The 11,317-nt window shown below is 42.5% G+C and overlaps 1 long non-coding RNA gene across 1 annotated transcript; it reads right to left on the bottom strand.

Moving 5' to 3' along the window:
• Nucleotides 1-2,214: 2,214 nt before the first annotated feature.
• LOC306978071 lies at nucleotides 2,215-2,615 on the bottom strand. Its single transcript, XR_013793878.1, has 3 exons — nucleotides 2,526-2,615; nucleotides 2,350-2,444; nucleotides 2,215-2,278 (listed from the first exon to the last, which is right to left on the bottom strand). It is a non-coding gene; the product is annotated as an uncharacterized lncRNA (long non-coding RNA).
• Nucleotides 2,616-11,317: the final 8,702 nt, after the last annotated feature.

The raw sequence follows: 11,317 nt of genomic DNA, 5'->3' as shown, positions 1-11,317 counted from the left end.
CAACTTATATACAGCATCTATATATAGCCTCAAGGCAAGAAGCCGCTCACTTATTCTCACTCTCATTCATACACTGAGGTGCGCAGGTACCAGAGGTCCGGAGGCCACGTGCACAAGGACACAACCACAGTGCGCAGGAGCTGGGATTCAAACCTTCTGACCACGAGACCACCCGCTCTACCGTCGGCACCACGTTCTTCCTTCTGGTGGGAAGTCACATGTCACTGATGTGCCCGACTGCCCAGAGTGTCCTTCTGATGTGTCGCCCTGACTGCAGCGCCGCCCGTGAAGCACTTTGAGCAGCACTGATGAATAAACGTATGTAAACAATGATGATGGTTTGGATTGTCTTTTTTGTTCAGAGCTTAAATGGTTAAGGTTAAATAGTTGTGAGATATAAGAGAGTCAAGGTTCTTTTTGCAAGTCTAGTGATTCACAAACACCAGGGCTTCTTCAGGTGCTACAGAGTCACCTGCAATTTCTGGCTGGAGATGGAACCAGACGGATCAGACACTGGTGGCAGACTGCGGGTCCCGGAGAAGGGGGGAATAGAAAGGTGCAGTTAGTTTTTACAGATGTGTGCGAGTCACTCAGACATGGACTTGTCAGTAAGACCAGTGGCTCCCAAACTGTTAGTAAAGTTGTGCCCTCTGCTGGGTTTATACTCAAAGTTCAACAAAAGGCAGCTTTGTCTTTGAAGAACATCCCTGAATGTGATGACAAAGGAACGCAGGACTTTTCAGCTGGTATCTGTGCTCTTACTGGTTTGGAAACACGTGCCAAATGATCTCGGGCTCACTAAAGTTCCACTATAGGTAACGTAGAGGCTGCACCAGGAAGTGGACTGGGCCTCGGAGCACTCCAGCATGGCCTCAGACAGCGAGGGCTTCACATACTTCATTAGGTACATCCTCAGGGGGAGAGACTGGGCCGACAGCAGCTCCTGTTGTTGTCTCTCCAGCTCGGAAAGGTTCTTCTTCTATGGAACACAGAGCAGTGTCATTGTCAGTCAGATCAACTAGTGATTAAAAGTTTAAATTGTACTAGTAATAGTGAAATAAGTAAGCAAATATGGAAGTGTGTATGGAAGTTTGAAATAAATAAGTACATATGTAAGTACACCGTCCGCATTCATCTCGAGAATATCAATGAAATTAATTAACAGCTGTTATAACAGTAATGATCATGATGGCCCAAATCAGTCCTCTGTATGATTGTATTTGGCATATTTGGTTTGTGGCTCAAGTAAAAATGACCCAAATTACAAAGTGGAAAAGTAAATTAAGATTTACTGTCTGATTGCAATGGGATGTTTTTTTTCTCCCTCTTCTTAATTGTGCAAGAATACTTGTCCCACGGGCAGGTTGTACTTTATTTAGCACGGTGCGCAGCTTGAAGGTCCTGGGTTCGATTCCCACCTGGACGGGGCCTTCCTGTGTGGAGTTTGCATGTTCTCCCCGTGTACGTAGGTTAGTGGTAAAAACATGTGCAATAGGTGAACCCTCCAGCCAGGTGTTTCTGACTGGATTTGCCTATTAATACTATATAAATATATAAACTGTGTAAAGTTTTGCACAATAAACAGAAATGTGATGTTTGTTAACACGCACTGAACCGAGTATATTTGCTCCAGTTTGGCTTTACCTAAACCTAAAAGCTTCTTAAACAAAGCGTCAAAGTAGCAACACAAACGAGGAAGGAAACCCAACAGTAATGTGACAAAAGAGCCACTGTAACCTTTTGGATTTGGGTAAAGCTGAACTGGAGAAAAAGAACTGGGTTAAAAGGTTAATGATGTTATCGCTGTTGTGACAAAACAAGGTATAACCTCGAATGTTCTGCAGTGTGGTTGAAATATGTTGATTTTTAAGAGTAAGCTCACCCCCCAAGGTCATATACGTGAATCATAGGTATGTAGTTTATTCCCTGTCCAAATATTGGAAGCTCTGGGCTTTGCATCAACCAGGAAACCTAAAAGAAGAAGAAATCAAATGCATTTATAGAAGTGTGGCCAAATACAGTATATAATGTATGTTTGCATTTACCTTGTACTGTACTGATGACCACTGGCAACCACATAGGCTGGAAGTCGGGTCTTTTTCTAATATCGGCATAAACGTAATATTAAACAAATGACATTTCATTGCCATTGATGTTTTGATGTGTATAAAACCTACAGTTCCATCGAGCTCCATGACAAGTTTCTCCAGTTCATAAAACTGGGGTGCGGCCATCTTCTTCTGAACTCCTCCTCGGATATCGGGACGTCCGCTTTGTCCTAAAAACAGTAAATCAACACATTAACTTAGATAGATTCTTTCAAGAGTGTGATAGTAATGTAATATTTACTGGATTCTGTGGCTTAGTCATGGCCCACGTCACTACTGTAGAGATTAAGATGAACCGTTTTCTGGACTTGAAGCTCTCCATCTCATCATGAAGAGCTGTTATTGATTAAAACAAAAAGAAACATAACAAATACAACAGATTGTCTTCAAGCTATTGTAATAATAATCATCTCTTACCTGTTAGGGCCCATGACGCCTCCTCAGTCAGTTTTTGTGTGGCCTTTTCAGAGATGTTGTACAGAATGACATCACACTCCAGTAAATGACTGAGAAGCTCTTCACGAGTCGGAGACTTTGGAAGACAATTACATGTTTATAACTCGTTAACCAGGAACTAAAATGAAAGGTTATACTCACACCATAGTGTTCCATCACTCCACTCTCTTTTTCATTTTGAAATGAGGATGACACTGTCCCAATGATGTGAAAAGCAGGTTCTCCGCTGACAGGAGGTTCGTCACCCTCATCTTCCTCAACCAGGCACATGGATAAAAACTGTTCATAGAATATGACATACATTTCAATATAATACCCTGACTAAAGTAGCTCTTAATTTGTGAACATCATATTAAGCGGAGTAAAATTGGGATATTTGATATAAGTGAATTTGATCAATTGGGCAAAAGGTTTTGTAAAATGAAAAAAAAAGAAAAGTATGTAGGCAAAACATGCAGTTGAATGAATTTTGGACCATCACTTTTTTTTTAGTATTGCTAAAAAGATGAATGTCTTTATTTTCTGCAACATTTAGATTTATTGCCTATACTGGAGACATTTTCAATGCTTTTCAAGGACATTTAAGGCCCATTTTGTTACAATTCCCTTGTGACTTTTAATGCTTTTTACTCTTTACAGAAACCCCATGGCTGTGCAGTGCAAACAGAAAGGAGACACAAGGTGGTCACCCTAATTCCAAATGTTGAGCGTGATCATAAACTCCAGTGTTTTGACCTTTGAAATCTTCAAGTTCACTGTAAACCCATAATACATTGCCATATGACATCAACGCGCTAAGCTTACGTCTTACGTCTATGACTATTACCATGGCAACTGTGGCCTGGCAACTACCTTTGGACTTCGAGTTCAAGACTGACTGCGGACTGTAGCTACAGGTGCGTGTAACTTTAGCCTCTTCTGCTTTAATTAGAGTCTCCACATTTATCTTTTGACAAAGTAAAGGCAGTTTAGCTAATACTCTTTTATATTTTTGACAGATTTGTGAGAACTATCAACGGAAACTTCGACGATGATCTTCCCTCTGGACGACGACGCCCTGGACCTGCAGGTTCGAGGTATGTTTCCCTTGGTCTTTGTTATAATGACCTACTAGTGTTTGGTTTTTAGGTTTTCTTTCATTTTGTGACATATATTTTCCAAAAGTACTGTTTTAAGACTGCATTGTAGCTAAGCCTTTGTTAGGTTAGCATATGTGCTAATTGATGCTAACGCTAGCAGTGTATCCAAATACCTTGTTCAAACCGGTCAAATCCAAAGGCAAAACTGCAAATTATCGAGGTATTAGCAACTGTACAGTAACAGTTCAAAACTTCATGTGGAAAAAACATGTTTTAAAACTGAATTTTGAGGTTAGCTTGGCTCACGTAAGCTAGTTTTGGTAATGTTTGGTAAGAGGTTATTCGACGATGGGCTATATGCACAGTGACCCCACGTGATTTCCGCCTGGACAGTCAGCCAGACGCTGTCCTTCCTGTCCGTTATCTCTTCCAATTAAAAATTAGCAGGTCCCACAGAAATGAAGCAATAGCTTAAGATTTGGTAAAGGACAGCGAGTAGAAGTTAAGATGTCACTGGAGAAGGTTAAAAATATTACATGATACGTAAGGACTTCACTGGAGGAAACCTCCGTGTTCATAACGGTGGTAACTCATTGTCCTCATTGTCTCTATGTTTGTGTGGGAACCTGCTAATTGTGAATGTAAATGATCGCTGACAGGAAGTCCAGCATCTGGCTGACTGTCCAGGAAGATGTCACGTAGGGAAACTGTGCATATAGCCTATTTCTTCAAAATGTCACGGGTAAAACCCTGATAAAACTAACAAACTAACTCTTCATTAGAAAAATATCTGTGAAACTCTTTCTTTTATTCGGCTGGGTGTTGAATATCATATTTGTAGCAACATTTTGAATAAAATAGTGCTGGCTCTTATTTGAATGTTTAGTTCAAGTGCATGTATTTACTGCGGGTCTTGGATATCACTTTATTTTACACTACCTTGATACATTGTCAGTAACTAAATTCACTACAATGTAATGTGCTCTGTAACAATCTGTAGTGGCTTTACATACACAATGGAATAAGTTGTATTTCTTTGTAGGTACATAATGTAACACGTGAGACCATTTGCTTAAGGTTAGGGTTAAGAGTTATGTCTTATTACATTATGTACATACAAACTACAAATACATATTATTCCATTGTGTATCTAACCCATAGGTTCAACTTATTACACATTGTTACAGGGCACATTACATCGTACTAAATTTAGCTCGGTACAATGTATCAAGGGTAGTGTAAAATAAAACAACAGTGTGTTTGGGGACTTTGACACCTGCTCCGACACAAGGCACCAGGACTGTCCTCCTCAGAGACAGTTCCTACAGTGTCCAGCACAACAAAACCAAATGAATGCCAGTTGAATTGTTAAGTTTAGAAGTAGAGATTAGAGCGGATTCTGACACAAGTTTGTTTGTGTGTGTTTAGGAGACGCCCCCTGGCCTCCTGATCCTGCGGTCCTCATCTTCGGTGCTGGGGACGCTTTCCCGGGTGAGCCTCTCCCGCGTGCACCTGTGGACCCTCCTCCTGTGCCCCTTCACTTCGGTGGTGGGGACGCAGGCTCCATCGTCCCATTTCCTCCTCTCCCTTTGTTTCCTCCTCCGGACCTCCCTCCTCTTCCTCTTGGCCCACCTCCGGACCTCCCTCCTCTTCCTCTTGGCCCCCCTGTGGTCCTCCCTCCTCTTCCTCTTTGCCCCCCTGTGGTCCTCCCTCCTCTTCCTCTTTGCCCCCCTCTGCGCCTCCCTCCTCTTCCTCTTGCCCCCACTCCGGGCCTCTCTCCTCCTCTTCTGGGCCCTCCCCCTCTTTCTCCGGGCCCTCCCCCTCTTTCTCCGGGCTCCCTTCCTCTTCCTCCGGGCTTCGCTCTTCCTCCTTTGGGCCCTCCCCCTCTTTCTCCAGGCCGCCCCCCTCTCTCTCCGGAACTTGTTCCACCTCTGGGTTCTCCCCCTCTTTCTCCGGGCTCCCCTCCTCTTTCTCCGGGCCGCCCTCCTCTCTCTCCGGAACTTGTTCCACCTCTGGGTTCTCCCCCTCTTTCTCCGGGCAGCCCCCCTCTCTCTCCGGAACTTGTTCCACCTCTGGGTTCTCCCCCTCTTTCTCCGGGCCGCCCCCCTCTCTCTCCGGAACTTGTTCCACCTCTGGGTTCTCCCCCTCTTTCTCCGGGCCGCCCCCCTCTTCCTTCCTCTCCATCCTCACGTTCTTCTTCCTCTCCTATCTCTTCTCCTTCCTCCTTTTGTCCTTCCTCCCCTTCTCTGTCCTCCTCGTCTTCTCCCTCCCCTCGTAAGCGCTTTAGGGAGGACGACGATGCTGAGGCCGGCCCTAAGAGGTTGCGCCGTAGGTTTGAGTGATTCAAGCCTTTTCTGTTTTCAGGTTTTCAGATCCTGGCTCTGTGTCTCTCCCTGAGGCATAAACAAACGTATTCCCCCCTTACCCTCGTTGTTAAATTTAACCTCATGTTTTCTTTCCAACAGGAAGTGATGGGCTGGTCATCTGTGGTCCCCTCCATCGGCAAACTTTCTAAACTGACCTGTACGCGGTGGTTTCTGGTTGGTTCCAGCTGGGTAATGTGTCCTGTTTATTTCAGACCTTTCTTCAGTTCCTGTTAAATCATACGGAGGAGCTTCACCATCAGCGTTAGTGAGAAATGTCTTGTGTACGATGCCAGTGCTACACCAGGAAATTCCAACTATTGAGGTCTTTGTGGATTCAAAACGTGGGATGCTCCAGGGGACGAGGTCCACTCAGACGGGGAGGATTAGGTGAATTGAAGGTTGGTGGGTTTCCTCGTTTGTTGCATGGACTACGTTCATCTCGCAGAGGAAGAGGAAGACCGGCGTGTTCCTCGAGGAGAGTTTTGGGCCCCTCCTCGACGGTTGGTCTTCCCCAGATCCCTGCCCCACTGCAGCGAGCAAAGAACCTGTCTCCAACCTTCAACGCCCCGCAGAGGATGTTTGAGGAAGCGCTCCGCCATCAGGACCTCGGTCAGCTCTCTCTCCCTGCACCTCCCGTCCCAGATTTGTCTCTGTCTGCTCTGGACATTCTGCCCTTTGGCGGATCCAAGCGCAGCATGGATGAAGATGACAAAGACGAGGAGGACGGCGCCAAGCGCCCGCGCCTCCCCTTTTCTGAAGACGGCGCCGACGGCCCCTCCACTTCTGCTGGGAAGTCCAGGGGCTTCAGCCGCAACTTCCTCTACCCCCACCTGCTCCAGGACCCGGAGTCAGACAAGGACTGAGTTTTAGCCTCTGACTTCCGGACCTGGAAAGTCCACAACGCCAACGGCCACATTTACCGCCCTCCACATTTACCGCCCTCCACATTTACTGCCCTCCACATTTACCACCCTCCACAGCGCCGCGCTTTGACCAGTGTAGCCATAACTTAGTCTTCTCTGCGTGAGCTTTAAATATTTCTGTTTTAATAGCAGTATTTGTGTGTGCTTTAAAAACAAAAAGACAAAAAACATATTTCTCTTAGTAGTAGTAGTATTTCATTGTGCTTTAAAATATTCCTTGTTTTAGTAGCAGTATTTGTGTGTACTTTAAAAACAAAAGGACAAAAAACATATTTCTCTTAGTAGTAGTAGTATTTCTGTGTGCTTTAAAATATTCCTTGTTTTAGTAGTAGTATTTGTGTGTGCTTTAAAATATTCCTTGTTTTAGTAGTAGTATTTCTGTGTGCTTTAAAAACAAAAGACAAAAAACATATTTCTCTTAGTAGTAGTAGTATTTCTGTGTACTTTAAAATATTTCTTGTTTTAATAGTATTTGTGTGTGCTTTAAAAACAAAAAGACAAAAAACATATTTCTCTTAGTAGTAGTAGTAGTTTAAAAACAAAAACATTTCTTGTAGTAGTAGTACTAGTAGTAGTAGTATTAGAGTGTGTTTTAAAAACAAAAACATATTTCTTGTTTTAATAGTAGTATTTCTGTGTGCTTTAAAAACAAAAGACAAAAAACATATTTATTTTTATTTCTTATTTCCTGTAGTAGTAGTAGTAATAATAGTTTTTGTGTCTGCTTTAAAAAAACAAAAACATTTCTTGTAGTAGTAGTAGTTGTAAAAGTAGTAGTAGTGTGTCTGTGTGTACTTTAAAAACAAAAACACATTTCTTGTAGTAGTTGTAGTTGTAGTAGTAGTAGTAATAGTAGTAAAAGTAGTAGTAGTAAAAGTAGTAGTAGTGTGTGTGTGTGTGCTTTAAAAACAAAGGATACGTTCAAACAAATGAGGTGAGTATCTGTGTTTCCAGTTTTCTAAAGTAGTTGTAGTAGTAAAGTAGTAGTAAAGTAGCTGTAGTAGTAAAGTAGTAGTAAAGTAGTAGTAAAGTAGCTGTAGTAGTAAAGTAGCTGTAGTAGTAAAGTAGTAGTAAAGTAGCTGTAGTAGTAAAGTAGTAGTAAAGTAGCTGTAGTAGTAAAGTAGTAGTAAAGTAGTAGTAAAGTAGCTGTAGTAGTAAAGTAGCTGTAGTAGTAAAGTAGTAGTAAAGTAGCTGTAGTAGTAAAGTAGTAGTAAAGTAGCTGTAGTAGTAAAGTAGTAGTAAAGTAGCTGAGTGGGGGCAGCAGTGGCTCAGCTGGTGGAGTCTCTAATTCAAAGGTTCCATCTATACTGGCTGTGCACACTGCCGTTGTGTCCTTGGGCAACACACTTGACCCGCCTTGCCTCCAGTGTAGATGTGAGTGGAGAGAGTGTGCGGGTCAATGACTGACTGTCTTTGGAGCCGCTCTGTTCACACTTGCTAACTGTCACATTTTTATATTTCACTGTATGAGCGTCATATAAAGATTTGACTTTCCTCTTTTGATTGATTTTCGTTTGTCAAAGGAAACAAAAACAATATTAAAGGTGTGAAACGTGTAGAGAAAGAGCTAATTATCATTGATTAAAAATACAATAATCAAATGTTTATTTAAAATGGGCCAAAACTGCTGAGTGATTTTCACCTAATGCCTTCCTTTTATGACTGATGCTGTAATATTAAAGATGAATAAGAGTGTTTTGGTCGGGAGGGCTGTGTGTGTTTTTGTTTTGTTTGTTTACAGAGGAAACTGCACCAGCAGAGGGCGCCCTGACCCAACACCACAGACGTGAGAGTGACCTGTGATTTCTCTGGAGCCGCTGCTCTTAGTAAAAGGTAAATGTTCTCAACTTATATACAGTATCTATATATAGCCTCAAGGCAAGAAGCCGCTCACTTATTCTCACTCTCATTCATACACTGATGTGCGCAGGTACCAGAGGTCCGGAGGCCACGTGCACAAGGACACAACCACAGTGCGCAGGAGCTGGGATTCAAACCTTCTGACCACGAGACCACCCGCTCTACCGTCGGCACCACGTTCTTCCTTCTGGTGGGAAGTCACATGTCACTGATGTGCCCGACTGCCCAGAGTGTCCTTCTGATGTGTCGCCCTGACTGCAGCGCCGCCCGTGAAGCACTTTGAGCAGCACTGATGAATAAACGTATGTAAACAATGATGATGGTTTGGATTGTCTTTTTTGTTCAGAGCTTAAATGGTTAAGGTTAAATAGTTGTGAGATATTAGAGAGTCAAGGTTCTTTTTGCAAGTCTAGTGATTCACAAACACCAGGGCTTCTTCAGGTGCTACAGAGTCACCTGCAATTTCTGTCTGGAGATGGAACCAAGCGGATCAGACACTGGTGGCAGACTGCGGGTCCCGGAGAAGGGGGGAATAGAAAGGTGCAGTTAGTTTTTACAGATGTGTGTGAGTCACTCAGACATGGACTTGTCAGTAAGACCAGTGGCTCCCAAACTGTTAGTAAAGTTGTGCCCTCTGCTGGGTTTATACTCAAAGTTCAACAAAAGGCAGCTTTGTCTTTGAAGAACATCCCTGAATGTGATGATAAAGGAACGCAGGACATTTCAGCTGGTATCTGTGCTCTTACTGGTTTGAAAACACGTGCCAAATGATCTTGGGCTAACTAAAGTTCCACTATATGTTTTACATGCCATTCCTTGTTTGAGAGTTTACAAACAGGCATTTGCCAGGTTGGGGATTGTGAAGGAGGCCATTTCCAAAGTGGTTTTAGCTATAAGATCTGGCAACCTAAGTGTGATTATTTCTGCTTTTAATTTGATAATTCTATTGAGACAAATGGAATTATTATTTTATTGTTACTCAAATTTCAAATAGCTATTTTCTGGTCCAAACTCATCTCAAACTTTTTCATGCATTTACAACATCAAAATTCGTCACAGGGACTGAGTTTAAACCAGATTTCACAACTTTCAGGAGAAAAACTGTCATTTCACTGTAAAAAAAAAAAAAAGCCTACAAGCCTCACATTGTATGACTGTTTAAAAGGCTTTAAAACCAGTGGATAAATGTCTGCTTTTACCATATACTAAACGACAAAACAAATTTTATCCCAATAACAGAAAATTAAAAAAAATCAAAGACAGCTCCTTTAAACGAGTGCATTTTCTCCAGTTCAGTTTTACCCGAATCTAAAAACAGCCTGTAGGCCAGAGTAACATCTCATTTGAAAGCTAAGACCTACAAAACTGTTGCATTTTTGACACATTTTGGTGCTTTTTTATTGAATTTTCATCACTGGTTTGTGGCTATTTTATTTAGATTATTTTAAGTCCCTTTCTGTAGGGAGCTTTTTCAGCTTTTTCATTGTGTTATTGTTGCCTTTCCGTCAAGTATTCGTGACACTTTTTCTTGTGTTTTTGTCGCCTGTTCATCGCTTTTTTTGTTGTATTTTTGAAACATTTTGTCATGTTTTCATTGCCTCTTTGTGACTTTTTTGTTGCGTTGTCGCCACATTTTTGTTACACTTTTGAGGCATTTTAGTCTTGTTTCCATCTCTTGTTTGTCTTGTTTTCGCAGGGTTTTTTTGTAATGTTTTTGTTGCTTTTTTTCCTTGATTTGATTTTGTCATTTTTGAACATTCTTTTTTATTGTGGTATTGTTGCTTTTCCGACGAGTTTTTGTTGCTTCTTTGTGGCTCTCTCTTTTTCTTTTATCTTGTTTTTGTCACTCTTTTGTTGCTTTTTTGGTTGTATGTGCATCCTCGTTTGTTTGTTTTTTGACACTTTTTCTCAAGAAGCTTTTAGATTTGGGTAAAGCCAAACTGGAACAAATATACTCAGTTCAGGTGGGGGCTAAGAGGTCATCCTTGCCCTATGTGTTGAAATTTTTGTGCAGGCCTAAAAGGCGACAAATTCATTCTACTCGCATCGTGCTAGAACAAACACTAGGTGGCAGTAGAGACCAGGGGAATGGCGTAGATGCGCAGGAGCAGAGCAGCGGGGGACATACAAAACAACTACGTCGAAAGAAACCTTTATAGAGCATTTAAAAACACACGAGAATAAAAAAAAAAACTACTTCACTGAATTCAAACAACCAACAAATAGATTGAGAAGTTTTGTCCACCGCCGCCGCGTCTCACTGCTTTCCCGGATGTTGCCAACGGAAGGGGGGAGGTGGAGTGGAGAAACGGGTTGCCAGATTGGGGGAAAGACTTTCGCTCTTCCATAATGTAATTAACACGTGAATACTTAATATTTCTGTCGTGTTATTTAACGCATCCTTGAATTCGTGTGATTTCACCGCGCTCCGAGTCCCCGCACACACCGCCGGCGATTTTGCGCCACGTTGCTCCGCGAAGATGCAGCCGTTACGACAACGGCGCACCTGGCAACACGGTCCCGCA

This window comes from Gobius niger (assembly GCF_951799975.1).
Source record: "Gobius niger genome assembly, chromosome: 18".
In the NCBI taxonomy this organism is placed as follows: Eukaryota; Metazoa; Chordata; class Actinopteri; order Gobiiformes; family Gobiidae; genus Gobius; species Gobius niger.
Note: the sequence above shows the minus strand (reverse complement) of the source record. Positions and strands in the feature narration are given on the sequence as shown.